Source organism: Neodiprion lecontei, chromosome 4 (genome assembly GCF_021901455.1).
Source record: "Neodiprion lecontei isolate iyNeoLeco1 chromosome 4, iyNeoLeco1.1, whole genome shotgun sequence".
In the NCBI taxonomy this organism is placed as follows: domain Eukaryota; kingdom Metazoa; phylum Arthropoda; class Insecta; order Hymenoptera; family Diprionidae; genus Neodiprion; species Neodiprion lecontei.
This window is the reverse complement of record NC_060263.1, coordinates 3,182,470-3,207,569: the sequence shown is the minus strand read 5'-3', so window position 1 is coordinate 3,207,569 and position 25,100 is coordinate 3,182,470. Positions and strand designations below refer to the sequence as shown.

Below are 25,100 nucleotides of genomic sequence, written 5' to 3'. Positions count from 1 at the left end.
GCAGATTGACTTTACTCTCAAATGGTTCCGTATGCGCGGGATGGAAGATGAGGAATGGGAAATGAGGAATGAGGAATGAGGGATGAGGGAAGAGAAGAGATGAGCTCGTTAGAATTATTGCTACCGAACTGAGTCGTCCTCCTCCACCTTGTGTACAGTCGGCTTTACCATCTTCCGTTTGTCCTTCCTTCCTTCCTTCCTTCCTTCCTTCCTTCCTTCCTTCCTTACTTCCTTCCTTCCTTCTTTCCTTCCTTCCTTCCAAGGCTTCTTTGCCAAAATGGATTGCACGATTCTTTCCCAAGATTCGATTCCTCGAAACATGAGCGTCTCACCGAGCACATTACTTGGCCTCGACTCTCGTTGCAGAGAAGACAAACTTGAAGTGAAGGGGGAAAAAAAGAAAAATTTCTCAAGCAAAATAATAATAATAATAATAATAAGAAGAAGAAGAAGAATAATATGAAATATAACACCATCGTTTCGCGAACGTGAACGACGAATTTCAACGATCTGTCACGATTGCTGCATCTGCTGCTTTAGAAGAAAGAATAAAAGAGAGAGAGAATGGAATAAATAAATGAAAAATTCTGGTGCTGCTCCATCTGAGAATTTGTAACGGGTGGAAATTATACCGCGATCAGGGAATAAAGTGAATGTAAATTATACGCGTGCTGGTATAGCGTCGATTGTTGGTTGTAAGGAGTACATAGCGGACTCGTATAGAGTTTCAGGAACTCCTCGGATCGGTAACGGTAGACTTTTTCAACACGTGTAGGTAATACCGGTTGTTAACGACACGCGAACCCTTTCTGGGAATCCTTTTCTAACGTAGCACGAATCGAATATTCACCACGTTTTTATGTTACGTGCAGGCTTTGTATATACGTACAACTGTACTTGTCTTAATTACTGTGCGGGTGGTGCCTGAATGGCTGGCCGAAGGCTGGAGGACTGGAATCCATCGTGTCGCCGTCACGAACTGCGTGAGAGCACCGCGAGAAATTTTCAGAACAACGTTACCTAAGTCCGGTTATTTTTCATTAGTGGAAAAGAACGTACGTAGACTTTTTAGGTGCAAATTTTGACGTTCGAAGGGTGAAAACCGACCGTAAAATTTATAGAAAGAAAATCAGGAACGGGACATCCGAGGGTAAAAACAACGTGCGTGCTAAGTGTGTCTGTTGATATTGTGTACGGATTGGTTTTATCCGGAAATTTTAGCTCACCATTGATTAGGTCTGAAAGAAATTAATTTTTGACAGCGAACATTACACAGGTCGATGAAAATATGTTTTTACATTCGACTGCACGGGATGTTTTTGGTAAATATTATGTTTTCGCTTGTGCTGAATAGAAAAATTACTTCCATTTCCCTCCATTACGTATAGTATTTTTAGAAAGTACAAGGTGTTTGCATTACAAAAAATGCGTAACAATAATGAAAAGAACCATCATTTCATTACAATCAACTAAACGATATTTCTTATAAAATTAAACAAACAATTTCTTTATGGAAATGTACTTAACATTCAGTGTTCGTTCTTTTTGCCGTTGAAATCTTTTCTTCTTCTCTTTGATACTTCTCCGAACACGCTTCCGCTTTCCATTTTCTCTTTCCCTGTTTCTATTTATTCTCGAGTCTAACTCTGATACATATTAAATGGAAGCAAGAAATCGCTTTTGCGTAGGATTTTTAGAATCAAGAATAGTATACCAGATTTCGAGTTAAACGAGTTTCACTCTAAATAAAAACTAGGAAAACGAGTGCAAGAAAAATCCTGACGTGGTGGAACTTTTTAAGTTTTTTGTCTCGGTTGCAGTGAGTGAAAATCTGTAAGAAATATTATTAAAAAAAACCTGTGCAGTTTATTGGTTGCCGACCTGTATTAATAGGACTAGTTTTTACCACTTAAACGGCCAAACTAGCATGCAAAATAAAACACGAGTTCAGTGTTTTTAATATACTAAAACATATCGCAGGTTTATAAGAAAATCAATAATATACATCTCTGAAAAATTTTATCCACCTGATCCTTGAAGCTCCTATTTTCCGTACGCATCCAATTAAACTTTTCAACTTAATATGTAGCCAGACATCCGAAAGCTTGTCGCAGTTTTCCCACGAGGCGTTTCATTGGATAAGCTTTTATAACGAACGAAAGCTCAGTTCTGACGGTGAAATAATTCACGTTGGTTGATGTTAGGAGTTTCCGACGTTGTAGCGAAACACCTGCAGGAAGAATGGAATACGCGTGCGTTTAGCCGCAGGGGTTTACCGTCGTGTAAGAAACAGGAGTAGCTTGGATAGGTTTGAAAAGACCTCCTCTTCTCTCCATTTTCGAATACGTCGACTCCGCGATCCTTAGACGTGAGTGCAACACATACTTCTTCATCTTCTTCGATAATATGTGTTTCTTCCCGATAAAATACCAGCGTCGCTCATCCCCGTGTTCTCCAGTTACGCTTGGAGCTGCGAGGTATCGTTTGTAGAAAAAAAACAGAGCTGCGAGGGCCAATCAACGAGATCCATCGCGATTTGGCGGCGATATGGGAATGTGTATTCCTAGATAGACCATTCGATATTTTCGCCTACCTGTTACAATTACCTAATCTGTAAATATACACCGAGCAATCTCGCCGCTCTGCTGTGCAGGTACGAACCTGAAAACATGACGTCGATGCAGCTATTCTCCGACCCCGTTTGATCACGATAACGTAATTCGACGGGACAGGAAATGGCTCGAAATCCCTCCGGGTACAATTTGATGTCCGCAGAAACCAGCACGGAAAACTTACTAATTCGCACGCAACTTGGCGTGCAGCCTGAGGCGGTGGGATCAGCTCTAGGCCAGTGGCAACATTTCACGAAGCGGGCTTCCACGATTGCTTGTAATTTCTTATTCCGCATTGACAAAGTGGAGAAAATCACCGATCGATCCGGCAAAAACCCGAAAGAATCAAAGCCCAGCAAGTGTCTCACAATCACAGTCCAGGATCACAAGAGTCACGGTAACGTGACACGGTGTCCAGTGGTCCGGGAAACGTCCTCCAATTTTTCTTGTCCTTCAAAAGTCCTGGAAATATTCTACTTTTAATGTCCTTGAATAATCTTAAAATGTCCATAATGTGTTCCGTACTTTTTACTGGAAACCACGCGTGACCATCGAGAAAGATTCAGTGTAGTTACCTTTGATTCCCCGTTTAGGATTTCCAACAACTGGTTTCGCGGCTATCTGGACCAGACACAAAGGGGGCAGACGGTACGTGGAGGGGGGCAGAAGTAGTTAATGAGTCGCCTTCGGGTCCCCCTTCAGGTTGCGGACTGCGGAGTCCCTCTGGACTCCGATCTGCGGGATAGTACGATGGGAGGAGAGAGCGAGAAGAGGTAAGACGAGGAGACCGGGTATCCGAACTCTGCTTCCGAGGCAGAGAGGCTTATATATCTGCCGGAACTAATTGTCCCATAATTCACTCCTGCCGACGTATAACTGTGGGCTGTACTTGCTTCCTCGCTGCCCTCTCTTTCTTCCTAAGGGATATCCAGCTCATCCTATTCCCCCCTCCCCCCTCCCCGCGTGCACTGTCCTTATCTCATTCCATCTTTGCCACTGAACTTGTGGACCACTTTCACCCGCCAACGACCAGCAGGAAACACCTTCGATTTATTGGGTGACAGTAGAGTGGGAATCACCGGGTATCACCTATGATCGAGGTGATTCCGAGAACACAGATCTATGATCAGTCCGTAATGAGGACGAGTTTGGTAATCTTTGCGATCATATTCGTCCACGAGTTTCAATTTCACGAATGAGCCGTACCGTGTGCAGGGTATGAGACGCGAAATCTGGACTCAAACACTGTGCGGCAAGTGTGGACGACGATTTTTCATCCGAGAACCAGACAACCAACTACGTACTTAATTTAGCGACACGGTATATTGCGTCTGTGATTGTCGCACCGGTTTCGCATGCGAATTTTTTTGCCTCGTCGTTCGCAGACCCGGGATGAGAGTCTCGCGGCGAGATGGATAGAGAGATCCGAAGATCGAGTTGGAGAGGGACCGGGAGTCTTGATTAACGAGGGAAGTAATGAGATAAATAAGGGTACTACATCTGGGAGCCGAATGTCGGTTGGAAGAATGAGTTCTTCGCGGTACATGTTATACCAGGGACCGGCAGCATCGTGGAACTATGTGTAGAGGCATCTTCGCGTACAGCATGACGAGCATCGGCGGTGCGTGGATGTGTCTCTCGTTCGTTTTGTACGGTACCAGGAGGAGGAACTGTGCGAGACCGTTCCAGATCGCTCAAGCTTGCCCCCGCAACGGAGAAAAAGTCCGGTAGAAAAAAACACGGCTGCATGAGGCCACTGCGGCGTGACTCGAGTCGAGAGTCTGGCAATTAGTAGGATTAATGGATTCCGAACTGCGGCTTGCAGTTAAACGCAGGCCGGACGACCGCGCCGCGTCCTGTAACCCGGCTATTGTCGCGATTAGGCAAGCCTTGTACCCCAGACGTACTACTCGCTTCCATAAATCAAACCAACCTGCCGCATCTTCGCTCGCCTCATTCGCTTACCCCGACACTACAACCGCCACGCATATCCACTCAATTCTCTGCCCCTCCGGGGCTCCGTTCTTAATTATTTACAGGCTTAATAACATAGCCGGTAATTTTTGGCCCCGAAAAACAGAAGCCCACTACGACGTATCCAAAATAGCTAGCAGAGGAGATCCCAATTTCCACAGTAGTAGAGACACCGTGACTCTGCTCGGCTTCCCAATTATTGCTGGAACCAGCTTCGGATGAGTTTAAATGAGCTGCAGGGGATCCGGAAATATCGGTGAGAATTCGAAGCTGATAACTTAAATTAGTTTCTCACAGAGCCGAAAGCCGAGTTGTCGATTTACCGATGCACCGATGGTCACGTAACCGCAAACGGATTGAGAAACCGAATCGGGGACTGCATTATGCGGTGAATAGCCGCGAGCTGCTGATCGAAGATGGAAATTTGGAATGGTCACGCGTGTCCGAGGACTAGTTTAACCAGGATCGAGAGTATCGAATGGACCGAAAGCGTTGTGGCACTCCACTCCGTAAATCTAGATCTCCGGACAGTTACGAGTTCTCCGATATAAACGATCGCGTTTAGTGGTACCGGCGGTGGCTGCTGCCGCTAGATCAGTGGGCGTGGGCGTATGGCCGAGGAGATGAAATCGTACGATATTACAGAAGAAGAAAAACGACGGAAGGAAAGAAGAGAGAGAGAGAGAGAGAGAGAAGAGAGGGATGAACGGAGAGTAACAAACCAGACCAGCTGTCGCGGCGCCGTCAGAGAGCCATCCGAGTATCGTAAACGAAACGTGGAAGAAGAATATCGCTCCTCGGACCCGCGATCAGAACGGTGTTTGATCTTCCCCTTTCCTCTTATTCGCCTCTCACTCTCTTCTTCTCTCTCCGCCCCTTATTTCTGCTTGGCAAATTCTCGGCGTGTTAGACGTCAGAATTGGAAAGAAGACGTCGTGTGCCCGACGTCGTCAACCAGCCGGCGGCGTTCGGTCCTTCTCTGCACCATCAGCGCCAGAAGACGACGGTTTAATAATATCGCAGGACGCTTTCGTGTGCCTCGTGAAGAGGGGAAAGAAGAAGGGGAGGGAGGTGAAGCTCGTCGCGACACGGAGAGATACATGCAGCGTCGTCGTCGGGGAAGGGGAGAGGCGACGTCGACGTCGACGTCGGAGTTGACTCGGCTTGGTGACAGTGTTGGCTAAATATACACCGTTCGCTCTCTCCTCTAACCCCTTCTTTCTGTCTTCCTCGCACTCTCTGTATCTCTTTCTCTCTCTCTCTCTCTCTCTCTTTATTCTCTCTTTCCGTCCTCCGCACCGCCCACACGTAGAGCGTGGACATCGAGACAGCCACCCAGTTCCCGGCTAACTTCATGTTCAGTGGATTTACTCGCGAATTGCTGGAGTGCACAAGACCTTCTTCGAGGCGTACCAACAGTGTCGTCTTCTCTCCGTTACACTCCTCGGCAGGCTGCATCCACCCACTTCACCCGAGCACGACATGAACCACGTTTGTAACTACATCTAGCCGACACCCTGTCCCTGTCGAGTCGTGTTTGTCGGGACTACGCGGCGCGACCTGCTTATCCACTTACCTCTGAATCATCCCGGAAATCTATCCAAGCCCGTGACCATCGAGGTTGGACTAAAAGGTTTTTACAGAGATTTTCGTTACCGCTATCTCGATTCAGCTTCTCACGTACTGTAGTGATAACTTGTAGGATTGACGTTAAATTTGATCGTTGGAGAACAGATCGATACTGGCAATCGGTAGAGATCCAAAGTGAATGCAAACGTGATGAAGAATAATAGAATTTTAAGAAAGGAAAATAGTGTTCATTAAATTCCAAGGCAAAAACACAGTGAAGATGATGATTACACAAAGTTCATACTTGTAGGCTGTGAAACGATCAGTCAAAGAACGAAGGAGTGTCTGTCCGAAGTCTAGACTCTTCAGCGAACTGATGATTAAGTTAACAAAGTTTGACAGCTGGAGAGTGAATAGAGCCCCTGTAGAGGAGGTGTCCGTGAAACAACGAGCTGACGGAAGGGCATAAAATTGGAAAGCAGAGTGGCGGTGGATGCAGACTTTACACCCCCCGTAGTCTCGCATGATTTAGGGGTGAGTATTCCAGGCGCATGCAGGCGTCGCGACGCTGCTAGCCTCCAGCAAACAGCGTACAGCAAGCGCGACGGAAATTCAGGACGCGGTTTTTAAAAGAATAGCCAGTGATTTATGCGACGACGACGAAGCACGTTAGCGCCGTTAGAGCCAAGAAACGGGTTATGGAAACGTCACTGTCTCTCCTCAGCCAACACCGTCATCCTGCGGCTTCAACGCGGATGAAAAATCTCTGTGCAATGCAGGGAGAAACTCTCAAGCTATACATCATTTTGGTGAAGAAGCTCCGCACGACCAGCTATGCGCGTTGGATATGAACGGAACTGCAACGACTTGAGAGAAACACCTGAGTTGTCTAGACGGGGCAAAAAGTTTTAACGATTTTGACAAATTGTCCATTCCCCTTTTTGCATATCTTTCTGCATTTTTGGTAGTGGGTGAAAGACGGAGATGGCTGAGACGCTTGAATAACAGACGTGGATCATTACTGGAAGCTTGAGGTAGTTGCAGAGTTTGTACTTACTCACTTTAAAGATCCATCGAGAACGGGTAATATTTTCGGCACTCCTTAACTTTCGGCGTCAAAATTTCAGGAGCTTTGCTGACGATGGTCCTGGAGTGCAAAAGTTTGGTCGACAAGTGGTCCTGCAGCCCCGTTGATTCCCCTCTGTAGAAAACGTGGGAGGCAACTTTCTCACGAGTTGGTATTTAAAACACTCGAAATACTTAATAAGAAAGTTACTCGGTAGGAGTTTTCCTCACCGGCTGAAGTGGGAGCCTCGGTTAAGGAAAGAGGACTTTAAGTTTCACGAGGTATTGAGACGCGGGCGTAAGTTTAAAGTTCATTCCACCGCAGTAAAGAGGCTTCGTGGTTCCGAGGTATTTCACCCTTCGTTTTCACTCGACTGACTGCCGCTGCGTCTTCTTCCTACGTAAGTAATAATAATGCCGCCTTTTTTTATCCCTTACTAAAGCATTCGCCCAGTGCTCACGATTCCGCTAATCGCTAACGCTTCCCGAACGCTTCGACGATCAGTCAACTCGGTCAACTTTTCCCGGCAGCGCGGCTTCCAGACTCTCTTTACCCCTCGCTTTCTTGCTCTCCGACGTCTCCTTCCCCCACCCCCAATCACAGACTCGGAAACTCCTCCGGATTGTCTTTAAACATCTTATCGCGCTTCGCCGAGTTTCAAAAGGTCTTGAAACTTGCTGGTACATACTTCGTGTATACACATTGAAAGACCAGCACACGGACCCCTGCGAAGAGAGATGTCTTTACTCTTATTAGACCTGAATTTCTATGGAAATTTCATCCGGCGTGGAAAAAGCTTCTGTCCTACTCACCATCACTCTATAATATAATATTGTTGTTATTATTATTACCATTATTATTATTATCATCATCATCATCACCGACGTTATAATTTTGACCATCCCTTTAAATTCCGTCTCTTCGTACCGAGGAACCTCGTATTAGCGGAGTGGATAATATGTCAAGAGAGGTAAAAACGTATAGAAGTAAAGGAAAGAAAAGGAAAACGTGCTTCTTTGCTTCGTCAAAAGATCGGGAAGTAAGGAAAATTATCAAACGGGCAATCGACTCTCGAAGCAGAATTTCTTTTTCTCGTTTCGTTGTATTCTTGGAGCTTCGTAGTCTCGGTGCAGTAAAATGAACCGATAACCGCGTTACTGGTCTCTAAAAGAGCCGTCATTCCAGGTATTTCAGAATCTGCGTTTACCTTCAATGAAGTAGTTGCAATCACGTGGCGATCGTCTAGAGACGCATTTCGTGCTCGTCTCAGTGCCGCATCTATATATAAGCAATGCGCCAGTTAAGCCGACAATTCACGGTTGAACGATCTTTGAAAGACGGTCGGCATGTTCTCGAGTATAATTCGACCCAGGTGTCGAACATTACGGTATCATCATCGCTACGTAACTACGAACACACCCAGGTCAGTTAGTAATTATTATAATATCCACAGTGGTCATTGTAGGTATATATCGTCACTGGCATTATCAACATGTTATTACCAGCATCATTGTTATTGCGTAAATACTCACTTCGAACATTCTAGCAGCTCGTAGGCACGCATTCGGGCGCGGCCGGGAATCTCACGAAAGTGTTTTTTCTCGACCCTGACCCAAGTGAATCGAAATCGCAACACGACCATTGTCGAGGCTTCACGTACCGTTGGACAATCTAAACTCTGGGCACTGAGGTCGACGGTTCACGACCTTAGAGAACCTGGAAACCCGGACTGACGACGCGCGGCGTACCGATTTCAGTTAGAGGCAAGAAATGGACGACGGTATAAATTTTTACCTAGTTTATGCAAAAGCAGATTTTACGCTGCTCCGTGCAACGCAATCTCGGAGCACGCCGGTACGAAATTCCCTGTGAGAAGGGATGGAGTCTGCATCAATAAGACGCCTTGGTCTGTTCAGTTCAGTTCCCTGGACATGCCGGCGCCCAAAGGATCAGCTTAAAGCACACAGAGTAGCTGGTGTACCATCCAGCGGCGGTGGCGAGTACCGGCTACTCCCTGCGGTGTGTGTCCAGGACTAACGCTGGAGCGGCTTAATACACTGAGCAGGATACACACTCGGCGTGGTCTCTACCACACGCGACGATCTACACACCGAAATGCATCAAACATGACTCGTCAATAGCCCTGGGCTACCGTTGTATTGCTCCTGGATCCACAACCGGTCGTTGCCACTACCGGTCTCATCGCTCCCACTGCACGGGTCCTCGTCTTCGCGACTACGGGGGGCTGCCGCCAGATCTAGGCTTTTGTTCGCCAACCTCACTTCACCTCGTAACCATGTCGTCGCTCTCTGGGTGGTGAAAATATTGTACCTTTCTTCAATCTTACTTCGAAGAGGACGAGAAAGAATAAGAAGAAAAATTGTAGTGGAATGAAAATTAGTCTCATAGTCTTGAGTCTGTCCATTCTCGAAGCAAGAAGAATGTAAGTCTAGTGATAGGCGTCACTTCAGTCGATTCAAGCCAGGTGTACAGTTTGAAGGGTTCTCGAGCAACGCGAATTTGTCGGATATCACGCATTCTGTTCAAGTCAAGTGAACTCGTCCAATGATTTGGTTGAAGTTTGAAATCCTTTCCAATCAGGCATCGACCCAAACATGTCTGGAATCGTATATGGCATACTGGATTCATCGAAGTGACGAAAAGTCCTTTGACTCGGTGAAGTGTTTGAGAGTCTTATGAATCCGTTTGATCGAAGGACGCCTGGTCGGACTTGAATCGTTGAATCATGGTCGTCCCGAGCACCTCTCGTACAACGCTTCGACAACGGTCACCCGGTACACAGAGATGGCAATTGTGGATAGAAGACAATGGCAGAGATAGGGCGTGAGCAGAGCCTCCGTAGCCAGCTATACTAGGGATAACGTGCGTGCGGGCGTATAATGGAGAATGGCCGACTATACGAGAGATATTCCATTACTCAATAGCGCCGCCGCTTTCACCCGACAAGCACACACGGAGAAGGCTCCGCATGCCATACTCCATAAAGACATTAGCCCGCGAACCCGGTAATTATATGACGACAGCTCGCGTGCCTCGACTGACGGATGGAACGGGGGATATATCGAGGTTTGTCCCCGCACTTCCCAATTCCGCACTCTGTACTTCCAGCAGCCTCATCATCCCGTTACACGCACGTCGTTTACACGTCGCTGATTCTCTTCCAAAGGTATTGGAAGTTGGATTTGGTGGATCGCGAAAATGCACGCCACAGGTGGGCGGAAATGTACTCTAATAATTTTCGATACACAGCTCCTTGATCATCAGCTGCACCGATCAACTTTCTAACGTAGGATATGCGCTAGAGCAGCCAAGCGAATGTCCGCCAATTGACCATCGGCAAAATTTACCTGACTGTGCAGCCTGTGGAACTCTCGCTTTCGCGGAACCGGAAACTGGGGCTTACCGTTAACTGCTTCATGTACAGCCGCTCTGTTCCCGCTAGCCAAATGGCGCACGGATACTGCGGAGGGGTCGGATTTCACTGCGCGAAACATAGAACCCTAATTGATCCATCATGCTGCGGCCAAAGTCTGGAGTCTTGGTTATTGGGAACCTTGGGAAAACAACTCGATTCGTTATCGTTGCAGCTGATGTCCTGAAACCACTTTTCTTTCCTTGACCTCTCAATCTGCCTTAAGAGCCGTTGTTTTTTTTTTTCTTTCTCCAATATATGGTAATCGACAATGAATGTATAATACCTACGTCAGTTTGAAAGTTGAGCCTCTTTTGCATGAGAAATGAATTGAATAAAAATACGATGCGGCAGCTGCGCGGTGTCATTGGGTTGTACGAAAAGCATGTGGAGAGGAAATGTAAATGATGATCTGATAAGAGTGAGTAAATTCATTACGGTATATTCTCTCTCCATGCGTGGACCGGCGAATGCGGGACGACGTTGTATATTACCTTGGATCGTGGATGTTTGAAACTTGGCAAAGTTTCAGAACCGTATACCTACGCCTGTTGAAATCCATGCCGGGGTGAAATTTACAGACACGTCAAAATTTTGGCTCGACTGGCAGTCCGAGTACGTATAAAGCCCCGCCGAATTGATACGGAAATGCCCATAAACGAGGATGCCGTTGCAATAGCGAGGCGATATACGGCACCGGCTAACGGCATCGCGACATAAACAGTATAAATAAGGAAATTTATATGCTCAGCCTGCACTACGGGAACCTATATCATGTCGCAACTAGTGCCTCGCTGTAACGTCCCTGCGTTTATTCCTACACCGGAGATCCTAAGCTCAGGGTTCGAAGAACGCGCCTTCTTCGTCTGGTCAACTTCGCACCCTCCATGTCCAGAATCAACCGCAGGGTCCAAAAGCCGAGACTTGCGAGCGAAGCATTCAAAAATAATACTTACCAAAAACACCTATCTTATCTCCGATGGCGCTGTTGAATCGTATCTAACCGTTTCTAAGCCGCAGATCAAGGTTTCAAGACCCGATTCCGAAGGGTTGCAGAGTGGGTACTGGAGACACCTGAGACAGTACACAGCCATCGCTCTGAATTCTATAAGCGACAAAACCACCCCTCTGCCATTGTTTACCAGAGTTTACCGAGGAGTTGGGGTCCGAAAAGCGAGAGTTAATGTCACCGGCTCTGACAATGAGTCATCCTGCAGTATAGAAACACCACGACGTGTAGGTATATTCACCTCTGAAAGTGACGGATGTACAGCATTGTTTCCAATCTCAGCCGGGACGACGTGGAGTGAGCACAGAGATTCTCTTCAAACAGATCAACTGTTCTGTGTACATACACTTGTAAGATGACAAGCGAGACGCCACGTCGCCACCTTGATATGAACACATCCAATCCAGATCAGTGATTCGAAGTTGTATAGGTACCCGCTATCCGAGTGGTTCGTTAAAAAATTCTGACCAAGACATATCCGGACTTTGAGTAATACCGAAATTTTTGTCATGACCACACGGTGACCCCTGAGTGACCTTCGTTTACGCAGGGTTGGCTGTGACGGAATTGCTGGAATCCTGTGCATCCCTTTGGAGGAATAGAGCCTTCAAGGGCTGGACGGTGGTCCCGCAGAGTCCGTTCGTCGAGTATCCTCGTTTTCCTTTGAATAGACGCGTTACATGTGTGACAAGGCAATCTGTTAAAGGCCCAAGCTCTTTTAAAGCACAGTTTGGTTGAGTGAATATTACAGCCGGGAACGGGGCGGACGATTAACAGGAAGTGGGTGGCAGGTACGTGGGTGCGAAGTACTGACGCAGAGAGAAGTTCCAATATCGGATAGTACCGTGAAAGTTTCAGCCTGTCGAAACTGCCACCAACGACGTTAAGGCACTAACTTTGTAAACACCGAAGAACCTGTCACGGTATCGATCTTCGAGTTTCGTCAACTTGTAATTTCGCCCCACGGCCTCATCCTCCGCCGGCACTCTCGATGTTTCACGTCTTTGCTGCTCAACTCGCGCGCGTGGCTTTGGACACATTTGGAACAGTTTAGGTACCCTTATTCGAGCAACGTTTCACGCGACTGTCGACGCAGCGTTCCGATTCTCAGGTTTGATACCCGCCTCTGAAAATTCAATCGTTCCATAACAAGGACCGGCGGCCATGAGGCCCAAACGGGCCCTTTTCATCTAATTGCAAATGCAGGGTGTCGAGTGGAGTGGGAAGAGGCGGCAGGCGGAGGGACGGAGTCGTGTGGCGAGGGCCTCATCACTGCTTAGTCTATTCTGACGATGAGCTTGAGCCGTGCGGCGGGTCCGAGCATTGTTTGGGGCTCCAGGAACCCGGGAACCCAGAATCAGGAGGATTCAAGCTGAGAGTATAATGAGGAGGAGGCAGCAGGTAATGAAGACCGCTCAATCTCCTGACCATATGGTCCTCGATGCATCTCGATCCTCGTCGTCAGTCCTCGGTTTTAAGTGCCTAGACTTGGTTCGTTCGAATCGCTCGACAACCATTGGCGCCTTGGTTATTATTTGTTACCATTTTTCAACGTTTTGTAGCAAAATTTTTCCAACCCATCCTTAGAACGGTTGACTTTCGTTTCGTACTACCTAAATTTCGTATATAAGTATCAACAGGCAAAGAACGAATTTATTTATCAAGCACGAAATGGATTTAATGAAAGTTGTGTACTTTTCAGGATCTGTTGGGTAATTATAAAGCGTTCCTTAGACTTTTCAAGTCTAATGATCGTATGTATTCGTTCACAAAATAGTTGATACGTGAATAAACGAAACGGAAATATTAATCATTACTGTATATTTTTTAATTTTTTTTTTTTTTGTCTAATCTTGGCATCAGATATGGTGCACGTTTTACGATAATGGATTACAGATTGTTTAGATTTCCATCATTTTCGATGGATAAAACATAAAAGAGCAGAATAACAGAGTTGCAGATTCGGGTGAAATTGCAACACAACGATCCAAAGTAAACTTCCTGTAGGTAGGCATTTCAGTATAACAGATCGACTAATGATTATGTCAATTAATCTACCCGAATGATTCAACTCGATCGTTATCTTGGCGTTCGGTATTCAAAAGCCGATATCCAGTCGTGTATAATGCTAGGTATGACGTTGAAACATTTCACCTCACGGTTTCACGATCATTCCAAATTAACGGGTTTCTATCACATTCGTAAAATTTTCGATGCTGGGGGAATTTCAGGACATTTCCGAGGCCCGACGACTCAATCACTACCCTCCCCCCCACGACCCAAATAAAGAAAAGGCGAATCGCAACAAATTCCGCGAGTGTGACATGCGGCCGGTTAATAACGAGTGCCTTTCCATGAGGGTTCGGTCTGACGAAGGCCCTGGAGGTACCTGAAGGGCCAGGCCCGCCAATTATCTCCGCGTCTCACCCAACTGGCGCGAATGAACGAGTGTGGAACGCGGGCCAGAGGGGTGAGTCTGGAGCACCGGGAGATAATTTAGATATCAGACTGTCTCGCCCCGGGGTTCGCGTGCCAACTGACGCGCCCTGCGCCCTTCGCTCTTCACCTCTTGTTTAAAAAATTCCCGAAACAAAAACAGAATGAAAAAAAAGAAGAGAGAAAACAAGGTCGTGGACGAGGGGGAGGAAAACGGGAGCGGCTTTGTTTTCGGGCCTTCTGAGAAGTCGTCCCGGGACCAGAAACATGCCCAAGATCATCGCTGCTGGTTCTTCCTTCTCCTCCTGTTATTCTTCTTCTTCTTATTCTTCTTCTTCTCCTTCTTCTTTTTTCGAGGATCACAAAACGGTCAGCGTCGCAAGGCAACCTCCCGCGGCGGCACTCATCGGGGCCCAGAAGTCCCGGGTAATTTTGGGACCGAGAGGTGAATTTATTGCGCGTCGAACGATCCTCGGGGGTCTAATTGGTAACAGCGTGAACAACCCGGGATCCAGGCGGCAGGTACCCCCGGGATGAAGGGTACACGTGTACGTCTTATCCTTACCGAAAGTCAGGACGAAGGTAGATCCTTACGGCGGCCTTATACGGCCCGGTTTTATTGCCCGACGCTACTCGGGATTGCAATATGTAGGCGGGTTGCTCTCCGGCCGTGTTCTTCCTCTTCCTCTTCTTCGTCTCATTCTTCATTTTATACTCCTCTCATCATCTACCTCGTAATCACTCTCGGGACTTTGACGGTCATTATCGTCGTCCTTACACAGCTTACAACTCTCTCGTCTTACTTAAAATCCCGAACAACCCTTCCCATATTTATTACGCTGAGACCTCTTCGCGAGCGGCTCGTTTAGCCAGGTGATCTAATTTTCGCCCACTTTGTAATACATCGTTGTTTGTTTTTTTTTTTTTTTTTTTTTTTTATATATCTATTTTCAGAATTTTATCATCGAACTGATTTTCACACACGCCAGTCCGAAGGATATAAAAATTCCTGGATAAAAAAAAGAAAAAGCAAGCTAATCAGCTCCAGAAGCAAAATTTTAAAAGAAGAACGTTCGGGTTGTGTAATAATGTTGAAAATAAATAAAAACTGGAACATCTATGTGAATCGTAGAAAACTTTGAGAACATATCGTATTTGCGAACAGTGATTCATTTTTTATTTGACCAGATTTCTTTTTATCTCGAAATTATATTCCGAGGAGAGTTTTCAGTGAAGTTTCATCAATTCCGAACGAAGGGGTGAAGCTTAGGGGTTTAAACCGAAGTGTAATATACATACTATATTTATACAGATGTGCAAAAATGTTTGGTTGCTTCCGTAATTTCTCCCGGCAATTATATTAGTCATTTATTTTCATTCTTATTCCAATCAAAACAATTGAAAATCATGGTCCTTTGAAATATATAAATTGAGAAGACAACTTTGGCCTTATTACACGGGGGAGTGAAAATTCTTCGAACAACGGAGAATTATTTTCAACAACGCGTGTATTTATGGGTGTTTCATATCTCTGCGTGTGTGTGTATGTGTACGAAACGCGAAAGTTTCAGTGAAACGAAATCCGCATCCACGGCTCGTAAATACAGCTTAATTAAGCCGTTATTTAATTAAAAAGTTATCAGCCGGACTTGAAATCATCCCCGTACATGTCGAGAGAAATTCAGGAGTTATACGTTTGATTTTATCAAACCCGGAGTGCCACGCCGACTACGACATAGGTATGATATCGTTTTGGGAGGACGAATTCAAAGCAGATTTAGGTACATCAACCCTCAACGCACCCTCCTCACGGATTTGCCATACGGTACACGGGCTTGATAAGATTAACCTTAAAGGGTTATACGCAGTTTGGAGGCCGAAAAAAGCAATTTTTCAAGGATCTTTCAGGGAGAAACGTTTCAATTTATTAATACAAAAATTTATATACGTATTGGGGTAAGATTGAACTTGGTTCTGATATTTTTTATGTGTAAAAATAATGATTTTTAAAGCTTCCCTATAAAGGCATCATCCGAAATGAATAAAAACAAAAATGAATTAGTTAATACAAGATATCATCTGGTCTTTGTTAATGTTAATTCTTAACAAATCGGTGGCTTGTCGATAAAAAAAATCGATTTGCCATAAAAATATTCGCCTTGATACGTTCATCAAGTGGAAAATATTCGATCGAGAAAAAACGTTCGATCAAGGGGTGAAAAAAATATTCACAAAGCTCGTGTAAAAATTTAAGATCGATCGGTTCAGCCGTTTCCGCGAAATTTTCCCTCGCCGTCTTTGAAAATATACAAGTTTTGAGAAAAACACGTTCAAAGTTTCAAAAGCACTCTGAAACGCCGCAGAGCTTTTTTTGCAAACGTGCGCGCAACTTCGAGAATATTTGTCGGATCGACGTGAAATATTCTGTGTAATTGAAAAAAAAAAATAAATAAATAATATCGTCAAGAATCGATACGGAATAAAGCTCGAACGCCGATGAAAATGTTTTTATTTTTTTTTTTTTCCTTGCGTCATTAAAAAATTTTCCGCTCAAAAGCACGAAACAATTCTTCGTCACGTGCTCGACGATTCCCCAACTTTTTCTCGTCTACGTGTTTTTCATGCCTGTCTCTCGGCGGCGTCGGTTCGTAACATCTTCGAGAGTGGCTTAGAACTTTGGGAGGCCTGAAACGCTCTCTGAGTCACTCTATATGCAGCGGTGTATATGGGTCGTTAAGACTTGGAGCGGTGCGGCGACGGGCCGTAATCTTATCTTGAATTATCTCTGAACCTTGTTCCGCGGGCCCTGTTGACGCTTGACAAACTGTAGGACGCACGCAAACCGTGATGCAGCAACGTACGTGCGGAACAACGTCGCAACACGGGCACGCGTGCGCTTTTAGACCTTAAGGTTGACATCCCCGGGCTTGATAAGCGATGAAACGAAACCTCTGGGAGCAAAATTCTACTCGAGCCGAGGATTATCGCCGATGCAATAAAACTGACGTCTACAGCATTCCGTCAATTTTACTAGTTATTTTTCTTCTATCTTTTTCTTCCGCCTTTTCATTATTGTGATACATACATTTACACGTTTATGTATTATATTGATCCTTGATAGGGTTGTTTTTGATTTTTATGCTTACCCAGAGACTCGAAAGATTTCGAGTTGATCAAAAGAGATATTCCCTAAAAATTTTAGCTTTCTGTATCAACTGTGACACGGTCCGCTTTGCGATCGATGTATGTCTTATGGAAATAACGTGGGAAAAACTTTTTTCTCTCGTTGAAATTTTACAAGTCGTTTCACGAATGTACCGACAATAGTGGAAAATGCTTTATGATAGAGTTGTTTGTTTCGTAGCTATATACTTGACGGATCGATAATTTTATACAAATTAAACTTTGAACGTTAATTAACACACGAACACTTTCGTTTACCAATTTTATGCGTCAGGGCTTTTCTTAGATCTTTCAATTCTCTAAAGAAATATCTATTTTTCATCATATTCGATACAGTCGTCAACGATTTATTAAAATTTCAAAGAGCAAAGAAAGTTTTTCCCATCTTATCTCCACACTTTGATCACAAAACGGTCTATCTTAGAGTTGAAATACGGCGCTTGAATTTTCAAGAAATTTGTTTCTTTTTTTCTTTTTTTTTTTTTTTTTTTTTTATCAATTCGAAAACGTTTTAAAGTCTGAAAATTCAAAAATATTACACATGTATCGAGGAAACGTGCGACGCATGTATGATTACGAAAAAAAATTTTGACACCGCGAAGAACTTGATGAAAAAAGATATGAGAATTCGCGTCGACGAACACACACCGAGGTTCAATTTCTACCGAGCGAGAGCCACGCAAGAGCTTAACGAGCTTAACTCTGTCCCGCAGCCTCGTATTTTCTCCCCAACCCGATCTTCTCGATACGTGTGGTTGCGGGGCACACACCGAACCACGGAAACGAACCAATTACGGGAACAGAGAGAATAAGGGAGGGGGGGGACTCGCTGCACGCCGATCGACTTGCACGGAGCTTTTTCAGGAAATATATAAAAATGGGAAATCGAAAGGTGCGGGTGATCAAGAGACGGGAGAAGCGGATCGATCGTCTTCTTCTTATTCTTCCTCCTTCTCCATTCACTCGATCCTCGTCATCAACTCTAAGACCGCGCTATTTTATTATGCAAATACGATAAATTATTGCTGCAATAATTTCAGCCGCAATGTTTTTTGGTTATTCAATCGATGCAGCACAAGGAAATCAGTAAAATTGATGGAATGAAATTTGTAAAGGATTTGGTATATTTACAGGTGAATTCAAAATTCGGATGCTAGAAAAACACTGCACGTTGCTTAGCAAACTTTCAGGGAATGTTTTTTTGTTCGTTGTCACGTGAAATGAATTCCTTGATTTTTCTGAATAGACACGAATTTTTTAAAAATGTTTTGTTTATAAAATTCATTGATAACTTTTGGGAATTATTATTATTATACAAACTTTATATTCTTGTCGGATTGATTTTAGCCGGTTATTTACAGATTTTTATCTCATCACAAAGTATTCAATAACGTCGACGAGACTCACTTTTGTTAAAAAATGTATACATCCTTGAACCGAATAATCTGTAAACTTTAACCCCGTAGAGAAAATTTATAAAGAAAAAAAAAAGGAAAAAAAAGAAAACACAACAAAAAACGAGAATCTCTATACGCATATTCAGCGCGTGAAAAATCTATTTCCGTGAAAACGATTCTAAAGTCCTGCTGTAAAATCCGTCGGAATTATCCCGAGTCGATGGTAAGAAAAAAGAGCCAAAAAAAAAAAAAAGAAAGAACCTATCGTTTTGAGGGTCGCAAATTCATCCTTTTTTTTACTCGAGAGTATTTTCCACGTGACGTTTATTACGAATAGGATAAGCGGCCCGAAGTGTTTGCGGATTTTCGAGTAAGTTTGTCTTTCCCAGAGCGACTGCAGTTCAGAGATGAAGTGTCTACAGGTTTTAAAGCGTTCGTTCAGCCCACGTTCCGGGCGTTTAACGATGTTTGGTGATAGTTGACGGACTCGTAGAATTTCCGAGTGATTCTTCACGTGGATATAGAGAATCCAGAGGCCGGTGGCTGAAAAACCTGGCGCGTTGACCCCTCGTGTCGACTCTCCAACACGCGACCAAGAGACATCCAAATTTAATTAAGGACCGATATTTACTTAACGGATCTCCACCTCCGTTACCCTTTTCCCTTCCGTCGACGAGCACAGGTAAATCCATTGTGTTCGAAAAAACTCTGCCGCACCTCTCTCGACGTTCATGCTTGACGCGACCACTCGAGAACTTCTCTCTTCTCTCGTAGGCTTTGGATAATGGCGGTACCGGAACGAGGGGGGAGGAAAAATGTCGAGAACCATCGACGAGAGTGATAATCTCCGATGGTTCCTGTATATCGGAGGGACGAATGGTCGGAAACTTTGTCCAGTTTTTTATTCCACGTGTAAACGGCAACGTTGGCAGAAAAAATTTTACTACAAGTGTTGGAGGATTTATTTTTAGTTTTTTTTTTTTTTCCATGCGAATTTCGCGTACGATATTTTAATCCGTATCGACTCGAACACGTTTATTAGAGACGATCGTTAATACGGATTGATTTTTGTTTCGGCACGAAAATACGTCGCAGTTTTACGGAGATTTTATCCAAATCGTTACGGATGTGAATTTTTTTTTTTGAAAGATTGATCGAAATATACGCTCGGCATTAAATCTAGCGGGGAAGAAAATTAGAGAACGACGAATTCGACCGTGTTTTGAATCGGAAATAACAATCGATTGCGTGAAAATATTCGTTGTTACAAAAAAAAAAAAAAATAGTTTCGGAAAATTTATATACCGAGTAAAAAACTAATCAATTTCGAACAGCGTTGGACAATTCGTTCCAACGGAGGCTGATTTGTTTGGAAAATTGGTCTGAAATTTATAGATTGCGAACGAAAATGTGAAACTGTGAATCAAAATAACGACTCGAATGACTTTGATATTTTTTTACGTAACAAGGAATTACTGAAATCGTTGAAAATTATTCCGAATCTCTGGATTTTACGTGAAGAAATCGTGAAAAACGTTTCAAGTCTTGCTGCGAAAACTAAACGATTTCAATTCGTTAAAATTCCATGAATTTTCAGCTCTACGTACCTTCGTCGATTTTCAGTTTACCCCATGTGATTTTCATTAATTTTCATGAAAAAATCATTTGTACGAAAATCATGATCGAACGAACGAAAATCACAAGAAAAGTCGACGGTATTCGCTCTAAATCAAAGTCAATGAATTGTCGCAATTCGTTCGATTTCCATTGAAATTAACCAATGACCGATATATTTTAAAACCAAAAAATTACCCGCGTTTCCCGAGTTTCTTCTACGTAATTACAAAACGTGTATCGTTCGAAAAGGGGTGCGAACTCGCAACTACCAAAATATTCCAAAGCTCTTCCACAATTCCCGTTCATATTAAACTTCTTTCATTTTTAACGTTTCCTAAAAAAAAAAAAAAAATATCCTTCTAAATTCCCTCCTCATTCCCCTGCTATACATCATATTTCCACGCAGACCATGAATTGGAAGCTGAAACTCGCTACCGGGAGTCGGTCAGCCTCCTCCTCCTCCTCCTCCTCCTCCTCAGTCGGCCGACAAACGGGTCGCGTGCTCTTCTGGACCGAAGAGAGGCGCCGTGATCTCAGGCCTCTGGATGGAGGGCACTTCCCGAGGCTGCTCTTTCCCCCCTCACCCCCCACCCCCCCCCCACCCACCATCCCCCTCCCAGCCCCGCCATCCTCCTCCTCCTCCCCGCCATCGGGGACAAATTCGAGTCTCCCCCTCCCCCCCCACCAACGCCACTCACGCGATAAGTTTCCAGCCTCCTCAGGATCCCGACTCCCCCCCCCCCCCCCCCCCCCCCCCCCGCCCCTCCGCCGCCGTCGCTTTCCTATCCCACGGGAGATTTTCCTTGCCGGGCGGACGGGGAGGGGAGGAGGGAGAGAGGCGTGCGTGCCGCACCGACAAACGACGCCACCGCCGCCCCTCCGACGCCGAATGGAAAAAGAGGTGGTGGCGTTGGCGAGGGGGGTGGGGGGAGGGGGAGGGGGGGGAGGGAGGGAGGGAGAGAACACCGACCGGCTGCCCGGCTGGGGAAAGAGAAATTGAACCGCAGCGCAGGCAGCAGAGGGAAGGACTTGCGAGCCGAAGCTTCGGAGCAACAGTCTGCTCCGCGATCCCGAGGTGCGAGGAACGAAATTCCGGAGCCTCGGCGACGTGTGCGAGTTTATTCGAAAACGGGAGCTTTTTGAATAATTGAGAAGATTGAGTTTCGTCTTTTTTTTTTTTTTTTTTTTTGGTTTTTTGTTTCGTTGTCCAACGTTGCGAATTTTTTAACTCGAAAAGTTTCGTCGAGAGTTGATTGGAGCTTTTTGTTTCGGAGTGGTTGTATCAACGTGTAATATCAGTTGTTGAAATTTATCCTTTTTTTTTTTTTTTTTTTGTTTGACCGAGATCGGGGAAAGGATATTCGTTGTAACAATTTGTGGAGTAAAAGTTATTGTTCGTTGTAACGAAATGATAATTTGAAGCGTGAGTCAGTGCGATGTAATTGATGAGAATCGAGGTGATTATGCGACGGATGAGGGAAAACGCAGCGTGTGGATGCGGTGAAATGATTGCCTCGATGTGTTGCAATTGTTCCAAGTGTTTCAGACGTGTGCGGTATTTGTTGAATTTATCGTGATTGTGGAATCGTTTTTTTAACGTCGAAATGCAGTTTCGTGGAAGAAGAGGGGGATAGATAAAACGGTAAAAATACGCAAGATTAAACTAACGCCTACGACAGTGCGGAGTAATATTCTTGAATCACGTTTTCCGTTTCTTTTTTTTTATTTTTTTTTTTATTTTCCTACGCAATTTCAACGGTGAAACCTGTCGGATTGTGAATAAATCTCAACCTGCTGAAAAGTGATTTTCGGTGCAACGTGTTAGATATAATAAGAATAATAATAGTGATACACAATGAATAGCCGAAGGTGATTATTAGCTGTGTGTATTTATGGTAAAAAAAAAAAAAAAAAAAGTGGAATAATGCTGAAATAATTATTATAATTAAAAATGCAGCCATCGTAGCGGATTTATTTCACCATCTCTAAGACGCTGCGTATAAAAAGGTGAATTTCAAAGATACGAGTTCGATAATTGTATTCGTCCAGATTTTTTTACACTAATCTATTTTTATGCCCTTTTTGTTTTTTAATTCAAGATTTTTTGTTTTTATCCATTAACCGATTCAGGGATCGGACACCAAAAAACTTGCGACTTAAACTGTACGCGCTAAAATCTACGTAGGAGAAATTGAAAATCAACGCGATGGAACCTTTTAAATATAACGTACGTTGGAATGACTAAAGTTGCAGCTGATCGAATTCTTGCCAACGATTTATAAGATTCGTGTAATAATAACCAGTTTCTTTTTCTCCTCTCCGTTTCTACGAGAAAATTTATCATTTCAACCGCCGCTCACTTAATTGGATCTTTTTTTTTTTTTTTATATACTTCATGATCACTCGACGAAATTTGTGCAATTGAAATAGAAACTATTGTACAAAAGTTGTTATAATCGAATCACGATATTCATTAATTTGTTTATTTTTAATTTATTCGTTAAAAAAAAAAAAAAAATTAACATCGATATCCTTCGAATCGGAATAAATCAAGTCAAAATGTTTTTCGAACATTTGTTTGTTTAAGAATATCAAATAATTCGAATTCATCATACAAGATTCGCCATGCATACATATAAACGAATTTCAATACGTTGCGTTGAAAATAATGCGGCAATTTAAAAATGATTTTCAAGGAGATGGCTTTTCAAAATTAAAGCACGCGATTTTGCTTACAACGATTTTTCACGAAACACGCATCGTTCCGGTAACGTTACCTACAACTTAATTTCATCGTCCCGATTTTTCGCTCGATCTAAAAAGCCGCCAACTTCCTTCCGGCGCAGGCTTTGAATCGACGATCAGACGCGTCTGCACACCGTATCAGAGTTTATCTTTTCTGGCAAGGCAGCTGCGGCGGCGAAACTCGACGTCTTATTTCATCGGGCACGATCAGCCTTTCCACGGCTTATGAAACACCGCACGATGCGATTAAGGAAATCGTGAAACTCGAGCGAAGCTCGAAAGTCGGTCTCCTCGAGTCGCGACGCCGTTTTTCCCGGTTTCTTGTAAACTGGTATAAATTATGTAGAATGTCCGGAATGATTGGGCAACGCTGCAGTGCAACGAGGAATTACCGTTAGAACGGTATTATAAATTCTCAGATCAAGTTTTCCTCGTCTTCGAGTTAGTTGCGTAAAAGCTACGAATTTCGACGAAACATTGAGTAAATTTGCTCGGTGTAAAAAAGCTTTATCTTCGCACAAGGCGATCGGTTTTTAATTTTTATTATTTATAACTCGGTTAATTTTCAGGCTCAGGTTTAAATTGCGAGACTTGAAGACTCGGGATTTGTGAGAAAAATTATTCCGAGACTTCGGGATCGAGTAATCGAAGTGTTGGAAAAGATTGAAACTCGGAATATTTCTAAATACGAAAACTTGAAGGGGATTGAATAAATATCATTTTTTTTTTTTTACAAAAAAAAAAAAAACATTACATATGATAAGCTTAATAAATGTATAATGTAAAAATTCAGAATTTCAGCCGTTCAAAATTTTGCTCTATAGGAGAATTTTTTAACGCAGACAGAGAGAAAATGAAGAAAATTCAGCTTTTCGCTCTCGATTTATTTAATATGTGCCGATCTTTATCCACCAATTGAGCGTTTAGAAATTATACTATGATAACACACGTTGAATTCGGTATAACAATGCCGGGATCTTCGGGCAATAAACGTTGCCGTTTATGATGCGATTCCCTAAACTTTATCATAATGCTTTATTATATCGATAATCCGGCTGTATTTCTCCCACCCATATGTATTCTTTATCGTTTAAACGTGCCGTTGAACCGGCGCCTGAGAATCCGCGTGCGAATCGTTACGTTTGTGTTGCAAAAAAAGAAAAAAAAAAACAAAGAAAAAGAAAAAGATTCTCAGTTTTTATCCCATTTTTCGAAAACCACGTTCTCAGATCAATCCGACCGTTCGAGGTTCGAGAACCAAATATCAACATCAGCAATCAGCGACGATAAACGACTTGCGGATCTATGCTCGAAGCTCTGATCGATGAAGCTTGATTGCAGGAAAAAAAAAAAAAAAAAAAAACTTAAAAATATCCCAACAACCAATCAATTACACCTAAATACGGATTATTTAGCTATAATTTCACTATTTCATAATCATCGTTGAATGAAATTGAATCGAATGATATTACCGACGGCTCGAGTTTTCATTCGAGCCCGATCGATCCGAACTTCAGGTTTCACGTAAAGCCCGCAATTATTTCACTAATCGAGGATAATCGGTATCGTCGCGCCTTTTTTCGCTTCCCCCAAATACGTACGTATTACATACATTCATATGCATATAATTAAACATGTGCATACGTATTCACATGTGTGGCAATATGTATATGTGTAGGGTACAGGTATATAATCCGGAGACAAATCGGTACACATTTTTCCCTGTTTCCCTGGTTCCTCTCTTTTATTTTATTTGTTTATTTATTTATTTTTTTCCCCTCACCTCCGCCTCTTTCCTCGTGCTTTTTTCTGTCGTCGCGTACGGGTATGCAGGAGCTTGCGCAAGCACGGTCAAAAAGAAACCGAAACAGAGATGTCCGTCGAGAAGATCCGGTGGAGAAAAAAAATAAGAAACCGAAACGGGACAAAGAATCGTGACGAAACATTTATTTTTTTCTCCACCTTCCTCTTGTAGTCGGTACAAAAACTGACCAAAAGTTGTGCTTTCTTTTCTTTTCGTTTCGACTTTTCGTTTTTTTTTTTTTCCTCATTTTTCTTC

At 43.7% G+C, this 25,100-nt stretch overlaps 1 protein-coding gene across 3 annotated transcripts in view; it reads left to right on the top strand.

Annotated features, from left to right (window-relative positions):
* LOC107224320 (latrophilin Cirl) overlaps positions 1–25,100 on the top strand; it is a 181,931-nt gene that overhangs the window by 110,477 nt on the left and 46,354 nt on the right. The window contains exons 1-2 of one of the 3 annotated variants that reach the window (XM_015664328.2): positions 21,567–22,165; positions 22,254–22,303. The exons of the other annotated variants lie outside the window; for them this stretch is intronic. The gene's annotated coding sequence lies outside the window, so the exon portion shown is untranslated. Of the gene's footprint in view, positions 1–21,566; positions 22,166–22,253; positions 22,304–25,100 lie in introns of those variants that run through there. 3 annotated transcript variants of the gene reach the window in all.